Raw genomic sequence first — 16,972 nt, 5'->3', positions numbered from 1 at the left:
GCATATGCAAAGGCCTGGCTTCAATCTCCAGAACCAAGAGAAACAACGATGAAAATTCTCTTTTGGATCTTAACCCACTGACTAGAGCTCCTAAGATGAAGATGAAGGTCGGAGCTGAGCATAGGGAAGGTTAGAGACGCGCTCTCTTCTGGAGCCTGAGGCTGGAGCAAGGGCTTGTGCGCATCTGCATTTGAACTCCTGGCCTCCAGGCGGGAAGAGTAAATTCCCATTGTTTCAAGCTCCCATTAAGGTAGCTCCCTGTAACACAGATGCCCAAAGGGAAATTTGACTGTAGTCAAAGCAAAGGGGGGGGGGGGGGGGGTGGGGGGAGAAGGCCCATGTGAGGCCTGGCTGCACTCTGGGGCAGCTGTGGCCAGGCAGGGGGCCATTGTCTCTCCATCTGTTGTTTCAGATGGTTGCCACCCATGGCCTTGGGCGGCTCCAAAGGAAAAACCGGAAAAGACGGTGATTGGGCAGACTTGTGTCATGGGACTGTCCCCTCAAGAACTGTTCATAAAGATGGAGGGTGCTGTTGAGCCTCACCCCCAAGAAAAGTTTGGGGGTAAGGGGGTCGGCACCTAGAAAGTGCTTCTCTTCAGAGTGGGTGTTCAGCAAGAAGTGGCTTTTGAAGTCAAGCTTACCTCAGAAGTCTCAGCTCCCCCCCCCCCCCCTCCTGGGTAAGCCCCAGGTATTTCTGCATCCCTGGACGTTTCCCTTGTCCCTTTGCTTCAGTGACATTTTGCCCTCCCCATCAGGCAGGCTACAGGCAGAACATTTACTTCAGCTTTGAAGCTACCTGCCTTCGGGCTCTTACCTCTTCCCGGCCTGGCCCTTTCTCTTGCCTCCCCCTTGAAGTGACCTTTAGGGGGTAAATACTGTCCTACTGGCTCCAGGTGATTAGTCCAAAAATGGTCCCCTCCCCTGACTCAGGCCAGGCCAATAAAGGCAGATGCCCTTTAGGTGGCTGTGGGACCTGGTCCCGGAGAGTCCAGTTCATGGTCTGATGGACCACATGCAGGCAGGAACGGATGGTGGGACACCACCACTCATTTCATGAGCAGCATGGAAAAAGAGGGGCAATAGGATTAATGCCTCAATATTCCCCTCAAGAGCACAGGAATGACCATCAGAAAACCCCTCACAAGTTTGTACACACACACACACACACACACACACACACACACGCCACTAAGACTGAGGGATGGAGGGCCAAGCCTTCACTTGTGAGCTTGTGCAGGCCATTCCATATCCAAACGGTAACACCGAGGTCCTCACTCTGTTCACAGCTTTGCTGTTCACCCCCCTCCCCATTCCTAGACTTTTGTTTGTTTGTTATCATAAGATGGATTTCCGTCTTTTGCGACATGGAACGTGCAAAAAGACTGTGTGTATATGGGTGTAATACAACTCAGAGCCATCCACTTGTGGCCAGTGAATGTGGCATTGAGGACACAATGTTGGCTTCAGCTCATTTTGCAGGTAAGGAAACTGAGGCCCAGAGAGAGAGTGAACCACCCAGGCCACGACGGGTTTGCATAGGGGGACCTCAAACCCAGGACCCGGTCATCTGCCATTCTGTCTAAGAAGGTTCTCTAACTCAGGGATTTGTGCGTAACTTCGGGTGGTTGGCTTTAATTTTTCTCAGCCTCAGTTTCCCCATCTTGTCCCTATGGGCTTTCCATTCCGGGCAGAAGGGAGCCAGACGTTCGGTTCTATGTAGGCTGTTTTGAGTTCTCCAGGGGACAAAGGCTATTATTATTTAATTACCAGGAGTGGTAATTAGAAAGGAAAGTAATTGCTTGCCCTTTCATGATGGCACTAGTGTCCTCTTCTCACAGCCTCAGGCCAGCAATAAAAGGGAGCTTTGGGGGGGGGGGCCCATTATCCCCTCCTCCGCGGCCCAGCCCTGGAGAGAGGCTATGAAGGTTACTACCAGGGGCTTCATCTTCCAAAGGTGGTTTGTGGGTGACCTCACCTTACTATGTCCAAGAGGTCCTTTAATCCCCCTAGGAATAGGGAACCTTGGGCATAGGTCTAGGTACCCCCTCTTCTCTGGACAAGAACCTTCCACTGAAAACCTAATAGATGTCCTGCTTACAGCCAATGCTTAGCAGCATACGGTGGTGTGTTCTAATCCTGACACATGGCCCTGTTGGGATTACTGTACCCACTTACAGACTAGAAGGCTAGGATCTCGGGGCTGGAGGCGTGTTTGCCTGGCATGCCCTGGGTTTGATCTCCAGCACTGCCCAAACCAGGCGTGGTGGCACAAGTGATGCCAGCAGGAGGATCAGAAGTTCAAGGCCGTCCTTGGCTACCTATTGAGTTCAAGGTCAGCGGTGGGAGAGGGGGAAGTGGCATGGGGAACAAAGACTGATTCTCCCCAGGTGTTTTATCTAGTGGAAGAGCAAGATTCGGCCCCCCAAGTGCCTGATGTCAGAGCGCAAGTGCTCTCACTGGGGCTTGGCCTTTATACTATCGGCCATTTCTCAGGAGAAGAGCTTGCAAGCCCTGGGGGTGGGGGGTGGGGGGAAAGGGGGCACCAAATGTCCCGCCCTGACAAGCTCGGGGATTTAAGTGTCCTACCCTGCCTGGATGAGGCTCTGGCCTGTTGCTGGCTCTACTCTATTGATGCCTTTTCCCCTGCCGTTCATCTCAATCCCCAACCCCAGTCCTACTGTTGTCTGAGACAGGAGGCTGGCTAAAATGAAAGCTTTACCTCAGGGTAAGTGAGAACTGCGCTGACCTGCAGAGCTGGGGTTATGGACTCCTAGTGGCCTCCGGGCTGTCATTACAGGCTGTACTTTGCAGACTTCACTAGCTGGTCAGAAGATCCCTCCTGTACCAACCCTGACTCCTCAGCTTTCCAGATTTGGAGACTAGTTAAGCAGAATTCCCACTGTGCCTTGGTGGAAATGCAGTAGTGTGCTTAAGATGTCTGTGGGGAGCCATGCCAAATTCTGCCATGTCAGAAATCCTGTGCTTAGGCTGCATGCTGTAGTGGGGAACTGCGGCTTTACTGGTACTGACCATTACTTGTTTTTGTCTGCAGTTGAAACATTACTTGTGTTTCTCTGAAGTTGAAACATGTTTTTCTCTGAACTTGAAACATTGTGCTCTACTGGTTGCCTTCATTTTCCTTGTTTTGAGTCTTCCTCCCCTGTACAAGCAGTTCAGTTACTCCCAATAAACGGCATTCTCTTAGCACGAATGACCCCACTGTTGTGTCGTCTTTTCAATCTGTAGCCTAGCCTAGCCTAGCGGACGCTGCAGATGTCTTCAATTTCCAGTGACTTACAAAATCCTGGTCACTTCTCACTCCCACTTTCTGCTCCCAGCTCATCTCGACTTGACTTGACTCTCAACTCAGCCTTCCTGCCCTACTCCCCTGTCCGGAGCTGGGCCACCTGGTACCACCTGATCATAGTGTGTGGCTCATTTTGTTAAATATTCAAGGAGACAGAAGATGATCACATCACAGCAAGACAGAGAGCGGTGAGCCCACTCAGAGATCTGCTCCCTCACAGAGGTCATTGAGAGCCACCTCTCTCCTCAGGGTCCCCTTTCTTCCCAGTCACCTCGCCCATCAATTCAACATTGGCTCTCAGATTTCCGCTCATTCACCCCGAACCCCTTTGACCCTCAAAATGTTGATACTCGTCACATTCTTATGAAATGAATGAACGCAGAGGTGTTGAATTTGTAATCTGACATCAGAGCCCATTATTGGGAATCTAAAGGCAGAATTATAACTGGAATAGTTGTGCAAAAAGAAGGCGATATAGGCCATCCTTAGGATGCAGCTATGGGCCCTGACACAGTGGGTGAACAAGGGTACCCTAGGTGAAGAGACGGTGGGTGTGGTTAGGTAGTATAGTAGGTTTTTTTTCCCTCCCAACCCATGCTTCTGGAATAATGACTCATGAGAGTCGTTAAATATTATACAAATACCTAGGCCAGATAGCCAGGCTCTTCTCTAACTAGCTCATGACAACTCATCTATTCTAATTTACATTCTATCACATGGCTGGTTACGGTTACCTGAGCTCAGGCACCCTGCACCCATCCTCTTCATGTCTTGCCAGCAATTCTTGTGAACACCTGGCTCTATCCCAGAATCCCTTCTACCTGTTGGATGTCCCACCTATTTCCTGCCTCAGCCATAGGCCATATTTTTTTTTTTTAATTGACAGGTGTTGTATCCATAAAATACACAAGAGATTCATGGGTATCCATGGTTGATGCTTTTATTTAAAATGCTTTATTGGCTAGGCACAATGGTGCACAACTTTAATCCCAGCACTCTGGGAGGCAGAGGCAGGTGGCTCTCTGAGTTCTAGGCCAGCCTGGTCTACAAAGCAAGTCAAGGACAGCCAAGGCTACACAGAGAAACCCTGTCTTGAAAAAAAAAATGTTTTATTGGAGTGCCCGGTCAAGCTAAACATCACCTCTTAAGAACGCTAGCTAGCACCTCCCCCAAGGCCAGATGTAGTTAAGGCAGGATTTACGGGCGTTTTGGAGGGGCCAGGAGGGAGTGGGTCTCCTTAATCTCAGATGAGGCTCTCTTGATTTTCCCCTCTCTCCTTCTACTCGAGAAGGCTAAGAGGGCTTTGTGTGTGATCACAGCTTCCATGATTTCGAGCCAGCAACACCATGCCATACTCGGAAGACAAAGGTCCATAACAGACAACTTCTCTACTGAACTGCTGTGTTGCCATGGTGCCTTATTTCTATAAAACTGAAAGCCTAAACCCTCACCTCCCTGGGCGCACAGGAAGCATCCGTCCCTCGGTATCATGTCATAGTTGCCTCCTTTGGCTGCGGGTCTGTTGTCCCTTCCATGTGGCAAGCTCTTCCTTGCCCTGGGTCTCCACATTACCCCTCTCCCTCCTAGAATCACTGTTCTCTACCTGGTTTCGGCTTAAACCTCTTTTCCACTGGAAAGTTCTCTAAGATCTCTTAATCTGTCTCCAAGCACTTCGGATCTCTCCTCTGTAAATAAATAACCAGTAAAGGAATTCTTTGCTAAACCCTGTCTCTGGGAACAGACTTTTGGAGACTTCACTCACATACGAATACACACCGCCCTTCCTCACAGGGAACTCTATCTCCCAGCTTCCATTGTGGTTGGGTAGGCCATGTGACTAGTCTTGGCCAATGGATGGTGAGAAGTGATATGAGTCACTTCCAGACAAGAGCAGCAGAAAACCCATGCGCCTGGCCATTGAGACAGTCTTAAGTTCCAGTGGGTACAGCTCAGAGATGTCAGTGGCTAGGCCAGTCTAAGGCCCTAGATGACTAGTGCGAAGGAGCCATGTAGGGACGTGGTACAAGCCAGCAGCAATCTGCTACTGTGTTCTACACCCGAGGTTTGGAGCTCTTTGTTACAGCAGCACATTCTGGCTAGTACTCGGCTCTATCTGAGTGAGGGCCAGGGTTTGTCCTCTGCTGCCTGTGCAGAACCTCGGCCTCTGAATGAGGCACCAGAGCAGGCACTTTGTGACTGTATAGTGAGTTATTGGAAATGTGAAATCAGGTTCTTTCCTCAAGCAATTTACTCCAGCCTGGCATGTGGGCGCATGCTTTTTAATCCTAGCACTCAGGAGACAGAGGCAGGCAGGTTTCTGTGAGTTTGAGGGCAGGCTGATATATATATATGTGTGTGTGTGTGTGTGTGTGTGTGTGTGTGTATATATATATATATATATATATATATATATATATATATATAAAATTTATGATTATACATCTTCAGTTGCCGAATTGGAGAGGCTGAGCATGGGTTTGCTGCTCACCTCATCGTTCATCCATCTGTTCAGTAGACATTTATTCTGATGTGCCAGAGCCAGTTTGCCAGCAGAGTGGTTAGTGGCCCGTGGAATTCTGTAGAACCAGAGGAAGCACTTCCTTCCACGCAGGAGATCTACCGTGGCTTCAGAGAGAAGATGGTATTTGAGCACAGGCTTGACAAATAGGTGTTTCCCAGACAGAAGAGATGGGAAAAAGAACTGAGCTCCCAGGCAGATGGAGGAGAGTGAGCAGAGGCTGAGAGGTGAACAGCGTGCTGAGGGACAGGGAACCACCTACCTGGGTTTAGGGGGAGGAGTGTGAATACCAGTGGCAAAGAAGCCGAGAGTCCTCAACCCTGGCTTCCATATAGCGTGCTGAATCATCTACATCTAGGCCACATTAATAGAGTTCTGAAAGGAATGTGTGCATATGCATGTGAGTGCAGGTGCCCAAGAGTCCAGAAGGGGGCAGCAGATCCTTCATAAATAGAGTTACAGGCAGCTAGCTGTGAGTCTCCCACTGTGGGTCCTCTTAACTGCTGAGTTCCCTGCCCCTCTGTAGCTCCCCACCCTCCCCCTATAGCTTTTAAATGTCTAAGCTAAAGTCTGAAGGTAGTCAGGGGAGGGTGTTGTGAAAAGGACAGGTGAATCCCGGGTGGTATGGCAAGGGTGGATGGCAGCCTAGGTGGTCAGAGAGTAAGATGGCGAGGCAGAGATGGGCCAGGTGACCATTACCTGCATTCCACAATCCCTACTCCAGGCCGCAGCTCCACAGTCAATGCCTTTGGTGGCCTTTTTTTTTTTTTTTTTGTCTTGATGCTGTGCCTTTTCTAAGATGATGACACAGACACTTTTGAAGATCAGCAACCTTCAGGGCTGTGATGAGTTGAACCTTTCAACAATGTCATAATTAGTACACTCAGAATTTTTTCTTTTTAGGTTTAATATTTATTTATTTATTTATTTATTTATTTATTTATAGACAGGTCTTACTGTGCAGCTCTGGCTGACATGGGACTTGCTATGTAGACCAGGCTGGCTTCAAACTCACAGAGATGCCGTCTCTGCCTCTGGAATACTAGGATTAAAGTCATGCAACACCACATCCAGTTAGACTTTATTTCTAAAGGATACTTTTATATTTACCAAGACTTTGAGTATATAGTGGAGGGTTTCTCTTTATATATCCCACCACTTTCCCCCACTATACCATGACTATATGATACAATTTTTTGCAATTATTGGTAGATACCTTTATTGACATAATTAGAACCTACAGTTTTTTTTTTTTTTTTTTTTTTTTTAGAGATTCTTAGCTTCACGTTAATACCTATTTTTCTGCTCCAGTACATCACCCAGGGCAGTCATATTACATTCGTATGCTATATCTCTTCAGGCTCTGTCCAGATGAGAATTCCAGACTTTGATTGTTTGTTTGTTTGTTCTTTAGTTTTTTTGAGGCAGGGTTTCTCTGTGTGTACCCCTGGCTGTCCTAGAATCACTCTGTAGACCAGGCTGGCCTCGAACTCACAGAGATTCGCCTGGTTCTGCCTCCCGAGTGCTGGGGTTAAAGGCGTGTACCACCACTGCCCGGCTTGCTTTCTTTCTTTTTCTTTTTTCCTTCTTCTTCTTCTTCTTCTTCTTCTTCTTCTTCTTCTTCTTCTTCTTCTTTTTAAATGATCTTAACAGGTCTGAGAAATAAGTTAGGTATTTTGTTTCACCACTAGTGGAGTGTGCCTGATAGTTTTTCTCGTAGGAAAGACTATCACTGAGGTAATATTCCATTAAAACAAAACCTTTCAGGGCTAGAGAGATGGCTTAGTGGTTAAGAGCACTGCCTCCTCTTCCAAAGGACCTGGGTTCAATTCCCATCACCCACATGACAGCTCACTACTGTCTGTAACTCCAGTTCCAGGGGATCTGACACCTCACACAGCATGAATGCACATAAACCACTAATGCATATAAACTAAAAGAAAATAAAAATAAAGAAAAAATCCTTTCAATGTGGGGTGTGTGTGTGTGTGTGTGTGTGTGTGTGTGTGTGTGTGTGTACATGTGCACTGGCTTGCATGTGCATGCAAACATCCTGATATGCAGGAGTGCTAGGAAGGACAGAAGGGAGTGTTGGATCCCCTGGAACTGGAGTTACAGGCAGTGGATGGTTCCGCTTAACATTGGCGCTGGAATCTGAACTCTAGTCCTCTGAAAGAGCAGCAAGTCCTCTTAACCAGGGAGCCATCTCTCCAGCTCCTAAAATGTTGTTTAAAAAAAGAGAGAATGTTTATTATTTTTAATTATGTGAGGGGGTGGGGGGGAGGTATGTGCACATATAAGTGAAGATTCTGGAGGCGTCCAGAAGAGGGCATCTGATCGCCTGGAGCTGAAGTTACAGACAGTTGTGAGATACCAGGCATGGGTAGTAGAAACTAAACTCAGGTTCTCTGCACGAGCAGTGTGCACTCTTAACAGCTGAGTCATCTCTCCAGCTCTGAAAGTGTTGCTTTCGTCACAAGTCAAGTGTGCACACTCTCAACATGATTTATGACTGCTGCTGTGACCTTCATCACTTCCGGTCCTCTTCTCAGACTGTGCTCTTTGGAAGGAAGTCACTCTGTAAACCGCACACCCCATGTCCCCACGTTGATGACCCGTTCTTTTGCATGGGTGATTTCTCTTTCTTTCTCATTACTTGTTGGTTGTGTTTCCTCGTAGAACCTTCTCAACTGTGTGCCAGTGAAATTTTCACTCTTGTTCTGGAAGCCAAAAGGCCTGCCTCTCTTTTCCACCAGGCTCATCCCGGAGCCATGTTGTGAAAATGGCCCCTATCTCTCTAGGAGAGTGACCTTCTGTGTGTTCTCAATACCGTATCATTCCTGCTAATTCGCGTCACTTGCTCTTTGGACCTCTGCCCTATGCCAGGAACTGTGAGCTTGGTGCTTGATTGAGAAGGAACCATTGCCCTCTGTGGGCCCTTCTCTCCAGCTGCCCCAGTGCCTGTGCCATCCTGTGCTACACAAGGACTGACCAAGCTTCAGAACGGTGCTCCTGGCCAACTAGCACGCTGTCTCTGAACTTTTACTTCCTAGAAGACAGGAGGGTTTGTCTTGAGGGCCAACATAGCCTTGATCCACCAGGCCTGCAGGTGGACGCCGGCAGAAACGCACACAGAAATCTAAGCCGGTTTTGAGTCAGGGATGTCTGCCTCCTCAGGTAGAAGTGAAGTTTAGAAGTTGACACAGCCCGCGAGGCCGAATCAAGAGGACTTGGTGACTGATTGGCTGGGGAGGGTGAGGCGGGAGGAGGAGTCATATTGATGGCTCTGAGGTCTGGAGCTGGGGGACAGCCGGTGTGCCACCTCTGATAGACTTCAAGAACTGCTGTCAGCTCCTGGCCGCCCCACCGCGGAGGCGGAGGCTCAGGCCTAGGGTTAGGAAGCGGAGTCCAGGCCTGTGCAAACTTCTGCACCCCCGCCCCCACGTCCTTGTCTCCAAAAATAAATAACAAAAATCTTAGCATGGATTTTGAGCACAGCCGTTTGTCACCAGGTGTGTGGGGGCCTCTGTGGGGATCCGCATCAGCCTGCAGTTTCCCAGGGAGGGACACCCCCTTCCCGCCCCCTCCTAGGGGCAGCCTGGCCAGCCAGTGCCTGGTCTCCAGGCCACCGCCACCCGGGAGCGGAGTCTGGGCGGGACAATGGCCGCGGCCGCCGGGGCCCCGAGATCCCCCGTGCTGGGGAAGGGGCTGTCCTAGGCCGGGCGCCGGTGCCCTCCCCGCGCGGCTCGGGCGGGCGGAGGGGGGCGCGGAGTTCCTTTGTGGCTCAGCCTCCGGCGCGGCGCGGCGCGGGCAGGGGGCGCCGCGCAACTTTGCTTGGCGGCGGCGGCGAGCGCGAGACGAGGCCCCGGGGCCGAGCGGGGGCCCCCAGCGCGCGGCCCGTCCCCGCCCCGCCGGCCCCCTCCCCTCGCCGTCGCCAGCGCCGGGCGCTGCCCACTCGCCGGAGCCCCGGGGCCGGGCGGGCTGCGCAGCCGAGAGGCGGGGGGCCGGACGCGGCTGGCTCGCGGGGCCCAGAGCACCGGGGCCGCGCGGCTGCATACCCGGCCTCCGCCGCCGCCGCCGCCGCGGCGCCTGCAGAACCCAGAAGTGAACAGCAGGCGACCCGGAAGGTTTGCGCGCCGCTCCGCACCGAGCCCCAGCCGCGCGCCGCCGCCGGAGCCGGGAGCCCCCAGCCCGGCCCTGCTCGGGCCGCCGGGCTCGGGGCTGCGGCCGCATCCCCGGAGCGCCGCCAGCACTGCCAGGTCCGTGCGGGCCCGGGGCGCGCGGGGGAGCGGGCCCGCCCGCGGGAAAGTTGCGCCGAGTTGCGGGGCGGGGGCCGGGCGGGCGCGAGCGCTGTCAGCGCGGGGCGGCCGCGCTGCAAGGGCCCGGGGGTCGCCGGTGCCTCGGGCCCGGCCCGTGGTGGCCGCGGCGGCGGCGGCTGCGCGCGCGGGGTAGGCAGTGTCTCCCGCGGCGTGTCTGGGGCTGGTCTCCGAGTGTGTGCGTGTGTGTTTTCCTAAGCCGGGCTATTCAAACCTGCTGCAATTCTCCGGTAAACAATGATTCATGGGGCTTAATGCAAATAAACGGATTGCAAACGGCGCGGTTCGCGCACTTTGCTGCCGGCCCGGTGGAGCGGCCAGTGCCGGATTTCTCCGTTTTTTTGCAGATCTGCAGAATATGGCGTCCCTGTCCTGTTTTAAAAATAAGCCAGGCTGCCATTTTTGTTTTTCTTTTGTCTGAAGATTTTAATAAAACTGTCTGAGAATGTGGGAGAGGCGGCTGGAAGCAGAGGGGGCACCCGAAGGGTTGGCTTTTTTCCTTTTCTTTGGAAAGAGCCGGGAGCCTTTCGGGGAGGTGAGACACAATACAATTACACTTTAAAGGAAAAATAAGGGGGAGAGAAGCTGCCGGGTGATTTGGGGAGGAAGGGGGTTGGGAATTTAAAGTTAACTCTGAAAGTTTTCTTTTCTTTCTTGCTTTTTTTTTTTTTTTAAAGATTTTTTTTTTCCTTCCCCAAGGGCTCTGAGACGCCGCGAAAGGATATGGGGGCCCACTTCTCTGTTTCTTCCCCCAGCTAGCCGCCTTTCGGGGTTTTTGGGAAAACTTAACTGCCGGTTTCCCCAAAGCTGCGTGGGTGGGGGTGGCGTGTGTGTGTGTGTGTGTGTGTGTGTGTGTGTGTGTGTGTGTGTCTAGGGTTGAGGTGAGAGTTTTGGGGAGGAGTCGTTTGGATGGGGCTCCTATCAAAGTATCGTTGTAGCTCCAGATTTGAGGGGGGTGGTGGCTGGCACTAGGAGTTTAGAGTAGGCCCAGGATTTGGAGCTAAGACCCCTGCCGTCAGGACGTGACCCTGCTCCCCACCCTGTTCCCCAGCAGCGTGGATCCTTCAGGAACTCAGTGTGCTGGAGTTGCAGGGAGGCTTTCCCCTTCATGGGTGGCCACAGCCTCTTGGTGGACAGGAAGTTTCGGTAGCCCTGTCTTGGGGCAAGTCTGGCTGATTGCAGTTGAAGAGCCCCCTCCAGGTATTGGTGGTCTTCTTGACCTGCAGAGATGGCTTCTGGTAGTGGGGTTTTGGTTAGGTACAGGCCTGTGGCTCCTGTGGGTCCCTAAACACACAGGGGTAGCTGGTTGCCTGGCCCTTGTGATGAGGATGGTGTTCTTAATTCCTTTCTGCCACCCTGCCTGCCACTTTGACGGCTCCTGATTGGACATCAATTGAGTTTCTGAGGTGCCTGACGGGACATGCTAGGCTAGGCCCACAGACTCTGAACTTTTCCCCTTCTGGGAGAGTGTGTCCTAGGAGGACCCTGTGCCATAATTGCTCAGAGCCTTTGTGCTTATCTCGCGCCCTCCACCCCCACCCCACCTCCACCTCCACCCCCACCCTCCCACCCCCCATTTCCTGGAGGGAGAACACTGGAATCTTCGTTCAGATCTGTGTCCTGGCTCTACCAGGCTGTGTGAGCTCCTGAGGGCAGGTGGGCTTAGGGCAGTGGTAAGCCGGTCTGGGAGAGCTGAGCTGCAGAGCTAGGCAGGCCTAGGTAACGCAGTTCTTAACAACAGGAACTGACATTGCCCAGTAAGAGGAGAGCCAGAGGCCGCCCCCCCCAACCCCCACCCCCACTGCTGGGTTCCCTCCACCTGTCTCTGTTTTGGAGCTTTGACACTGGGATGGTTTGTTTTGGACAAAACTGATCGTGACTAAGAACAGGAATAGTATGGCCCCGCCCCCTTCATTCTTTCCCCAGACACCACCATCATCATCTTCCAGGAAATGGAACTTTTTACAGTTTGTACAGTGTCATCTGTGGCTGTTGCCATGTCAGGCTCTCCCCAAAAACTGAGTTGAGGTCGGATGTTCAGGTGGGGACAGTTGACTTCATTTAAAATGTAAGAAACTGAGGCTAGAGAGGCCGGGCGATGGCAGAGGAGGGCTTTCACTCAGGCCTGCAGACTCCTTGTGTGGGCCTTTCCTAAGTGGGTGGTGCTGTGAGCAGGACCTTTCCCAACGCCTAGTTTTTGGTCTGAAATTCTTCTGGTGACCCTAGGGGCTGTGTAAAACTCCAGAGGCTCATCCCCACCCCAAAGAATGTCAGAGATGGAAAGGCCCTGAGAGGTCATCTGGACTCAGAGAGAGGAAACCACCGGCTGAAAGTCTGGCCTCCGCTAGGGCCGGAGCCCTGGTCTCCTTTTCCTTCCTTCTGTGAAATACCCAGAGAGCTAGAGAGTCCCTGGGCCCAGCAGAGGGGCGCTGGCTGGGGCTGGGGGGACAGTCACCACACTAGGTAGCTTGGTCCCCCGGACTAAAGACTAGTCTGCGTGGAAATCTTGGGAAACGGAGGCCAGCCGGTTACAGGTGTGTGAGTGGGTTGCCCTTCCCTGGGCTGGTGCTGCCTCACCTCTCAGGTTGTTGCTCAGTATTCTTACCGTTTGCATGTTTGTTTATTTGTTGCTAGGCCATTCATTTATTCTTCCACTGTCCACCCATTTGTTTATTGTTAATTGATTCAGTAGTCCGTCCATCTGTCCATCCATCCATCCGTCCGCCCGTCCATCCATCCACCCATCCGTCCATCTATTCATCCATCCAATCCAGCTTCCCCAGCCCAGGTTGGACAGGTATGAGATATAAATGTAGCCCTGTCATGTTTTCAAGCCAACAAGGGAGAAAAGCCAAGCCAAGGCCTCGGGTGCCTTCCCAAAAGTTGTCTCCCCAAGAATAAGAGTTTCAGAGGCTCTTTTCAGCAGTGGGCCCGGGTCCTGAGATCAAGTTCCACTTGTGTCTCGGGGCTCTGAGGACACTGTTCCCTTCTGTGAGCTTCAGGGTGAGCACCTGTAAAGTGCTGTCCTCTCCATGATCTCATTGATAACACAGGGAAGAAATTAACAGTGTCTTGGGTGTCTCCCACCCCTGGCCAGGCATGTGCTGGGATCTCTGGATGTGTTCGTTGACCCCCTCCCTGCGTTGACTTTGTGAGCCAAGGTGGGGGTTTTCAGAACACTGAGTGATCTGAGGACCCCCAACAGTCCCCTTCTGCCTCTTTATTTCCTGTGCTGAAAGTTCCACTGTTCCTGAACATTCAGAAGAAAAATCAGCAACCAAATTCTGGGCCTATAGGGGCTTCCGTAGTCCCAGCCTTGCTCACTTTTCAATCTCTGCTTTCCTGTTCTTGCCCTGCCCTGCTCTGCCCTGACCACCCCCTGATCCTACCACCTCTAGCCACGCTAGCTGTGCACCTTCCCTGGCCTGGAATGTTGTTTTTTCTTTTTCCCCCTGAATCCTTGCATAGTTGGTGGCACCAACAAACATGGGGCCTTTGCTGACCGTTTGCTGTAAATAGCTTCCCACTGTCACATGAGGCCCCTTCTTGTTTTCTTTTGTGGCTCTGGGCATCTGAAACCTTTCTCTCGTTTTTGTTTATTTGTACTTCTCACTGTCTTCCAGGGGGACATGTTTAAGTTCTAAGCAGGCTTAAGCGCCACTCAAGCTTTCAGTGAGGTGTGGCTGGGCTTTCCGCAGAGGTGAGGAACGGCTGCGGAGCCAGGTGTGGCGCGGCAGCCACCGCAGTGTCCTGGCAGGGCCTGGGAGATGAGGTTACCCTGAAGTCCATCATCTTTCCCCTGGGAATCTTGGAATTGTTGTTAGGCATTAGTGAGATGCTTAAATCATGGACCTGAACTCAGAGCTGTTACAATCCGAGCAGCTTTCCCACCCACAACCGTTGACACTTTGACTGTGACCCCCATCTTCAACTGTCACTGTTACTTAGGGAGCAACAGAGAGTGCCCACTTTGTGCCAGGCCATGCTCTTCAGGGCTTTGTCTTTTGCAGCTGAGGAAGTTTAGGCATGGAGAAGTCAGGGAACATATCCCTGGGGGGGGGGGGGGGGGGGGGGGGGGGGAGGCTGGTGGCATGTGGGGGCACTGCTGGGTCTGGAACTCAGCACTCTGCGGCTGCCTAGGATCCCACACAGCCTTACCTGACCCGTACCCACATCCTGATTGAAGAGCCTCTGCTCTCCCCTAGGACTCCCCCACCCACCATGAACTTTGTCCCCAGGACACTTGTCACCCGTAGTCTGACGGCTGTCACTGCTAGGACAATGTTCCCACACCTCTTGGTAAATGACCCTGGGAAGCCATTTAGAGTTCCAGCTTCCCTGAGCTCTGCCTGGGTCAACCTGATGGCTTTGGTGCATGGCATTGAACTTAGGAGTGAGTGAGCAAATGGGCACCACAGCAACTGCCAAGTATTCCCCGGGCCCCTCTGGTCCCTGTAGCGTGGTGCTGACACTTGTCTGGGGTCTCTGGACGGGCTTGCCATCCTCAGGGATAGGAGACATGCTTTCCTGCCCCTGTAGTGGGCATCTGATGATGTTTGTGTAGCGTTATCTCCTGAGCTTTTACCTGGTGGGCTCTGCGTATCAGGCTTCAGCAGGCTGCCCTGGGAGGTTTAAGGGCAGGAGTAGCTTAGCTCCCTTTAGTACCATCCCCTCCTCCATCATGGGACAAAGGGCTACACCCAACACCGAGGAAGCCAACTGTTGTGGATGTGTGTCGGGGTCATGGTGGTATGAGAACTTTCTGGAACCCCAGACCACAAGTGGGCTTTAGAGATGGGGGGCCGGGGGCTGAGGTGCCTGAGTACTGTCATCAGTAGATCAGTTGTGACAGACAGGCTGAGGGACTTGGTTCTGAGGCCTAAGGGGCCCTCAACCTGCTGGTTCCTGCCTCACCCAGGTGGCTGGAAAGGATATTCCATATTGAACTTTGGGCAGCAGCTTTGGGCTCCTCAGGGCAGTGGTTCTCAACCTGTCGGCTGTGACCCCTTGGGGGATGGTGTTGAATCACCTCTTTCACAGGGTCTCATACCAGACATGCTGCATATCAGATACTTACATTACCATTTATAGCAGTAGCAACGTTATAGCCATGAAATAGCAATGAAAATAATCTTATGGTTGGGGGTCGCCACAACTGTATCCAAGGGTCACAGCATTAGGAGGGTTGGGAACCACTGCCTCAGAGGATAGTCTAGTTACCTAGGTACGGGGGCGGGGGTTCTGACGGAGAACACCTGGCTGCGGTGGGTAGACTCCCCCTTATGCTCAGACACACATATCTATACATAAATAGTCATCCATTCTATCACCGTGTTTCATGAATCCGCATTGCACTCCCGTGGGTGAGGGCCCACTCCTTGCCTGGATCTGCCTACAGTAGTGGAGCCACTCAGAAGCATGAGAAAGCAGTAGCCATGAGAACCTGGGGGGAGGCTATGAGCAACCAGGGGGGGGTCTTCACCGGACTCCCCACCCACATGGCCACCCAGCCCTTCTACTTGGGGGTTCACACTATTTCCTGGCCTTTACTCGGGCCTGAGCCTTGCTGAGCTGCCCACAGACTGCCTTCGTGGGAGGTGGAAGAGCGACTTCGTGGAGGGGTCATGATCACATGGAGGGGTCATGATTACATGTTGGGGTTCCCACTTTGAGATCTGTCTTGAAAAGACAGAGGGGGTACATGTCAGCTGGGGTGCCCTGATGTGGGGAGAAGTCAGAAGAGCCGCAGGAAGCTCCTGCAGCCCAGATACTGAGCCACGCTAGTGGAAGAAGGCCCCTTGGACCCTAGGAGCCCACCGCAGGCAGGTTAGCATGTGCAGCGACTCCATAACACAGGCCCAGGCACTGCCCTGGAACCGTATGCATGTTACCCTGTACTGTCCTTACCGCAGCCCAGTGGCAGCACTGTCACACGCTCCCCACTCTCACCCTGTAAGGTGAAACTTTGAGCCCTGAAGTTTGTTCCCAAGGCCCTGATCCCAAGGCCCACTTCTGGGCTCTCTGACTGTACCATCCTTTCAGCCTCCTGTGAGGACCTAGGCCCTTCCCCTCCCAGCTGTGAATGGTTGAGCCCTCGAGAGGGACCCAGAGACCTAGACCGGTTAGCTAGAAGTTTCCACTCCCTCAGCCCCTACCAATTCAGGACCTTAAGTGGCTTTGTTACCACAGAGCCTCATTCCTGACCCCAAATTAAAGGGTACCCTGAAAACCAGGAGGGCAGGTAAGGGCGGGGGCGGGGGCGGGGGGTAGGACTGGGCAGAACTGTAGTGGAAGGTAAGGGTTCCTCAGGTGTTCTGGCAGTTTGCTGCTCAGGTGTGTTCTAGGCATCTTCCTGGGAGTGTGCCACCTTCTAGAATGTTCCCAGCATCTTTCTCGTGTGGTTGGGAGGAGTTTGAGTGAGAAATGCCTGAGAAGGACTAAAGGGACTTGGATGGAGGCCGTGTGTCGTCACTTTCATCCACCTGGCATCCCCGGGGGAGCTGGCAGTAGAGAAAGGTCCCTCGATTTGAGTCAATAAGATGGTGGTGTCTCCGCTTGGAGAAGGTTCCTTGCCCGGCCACCTCTGGGTGTCTGGAGGTGGGTGTGGAGTTGCTGAGGTTCCGCGGGGCCAGGGAGTGGAAGATTAGGGAGGACACTGGGTGCAGACGTCAGCCCTTTTCACCAGGATCATGTCTTTCTGCCACGACAGTGGAAGAAACAGCCCTTCCCAGCCCTGTGGGGCTGCAGAATATGTCCCAATTTGATCCAGGATTGTCAGCCTTGTTCCTCACAGGAGGTTCACAGAAGGCTGGCCTGGCTTGGCTGGAGTTT

At 52.6% G+C, this 16,972-nt stretch overlaps 1 protein-coding gene across 1 annotated transcript in view; it reads left to right on the top strand.

Annotated features, from left to right (window-relative positions):
* The first annotated feature begins 9,995 nt into the window (after positions 1-9,995).
* Positions 9,996-16,972, top strand: part of Znf362 (zinc finger protein 362) — a 32,062-nt gene continuing 25,085 nt past the window's right edge. The window contains exon 1 of the mRNA XM_051171280.1: positions 9,996-10,084. The gene's annotated coding sequence lies outside the window, so the exon portion shown is untranslated. The remainder of the gene's footprint in view (positions 10,085-16,972) is intronic.

This window comes from Acomys russatus, chromosome 29 (assembly GCF_903995435.1).
Source record: "Acomys russatus chromosome 29, mAcoRus1.1, whole genome shotgun sequence".
NCBI lineage: Eukaryota > Metazoa > Chordata > Mammalia > Rodentia > Muridae > Acomys > Acomys russatus.
Note: the sequence above shows the minus strand (reverse complement) of the source record. Positions and strands in the feature narration are given on the sequence as shown.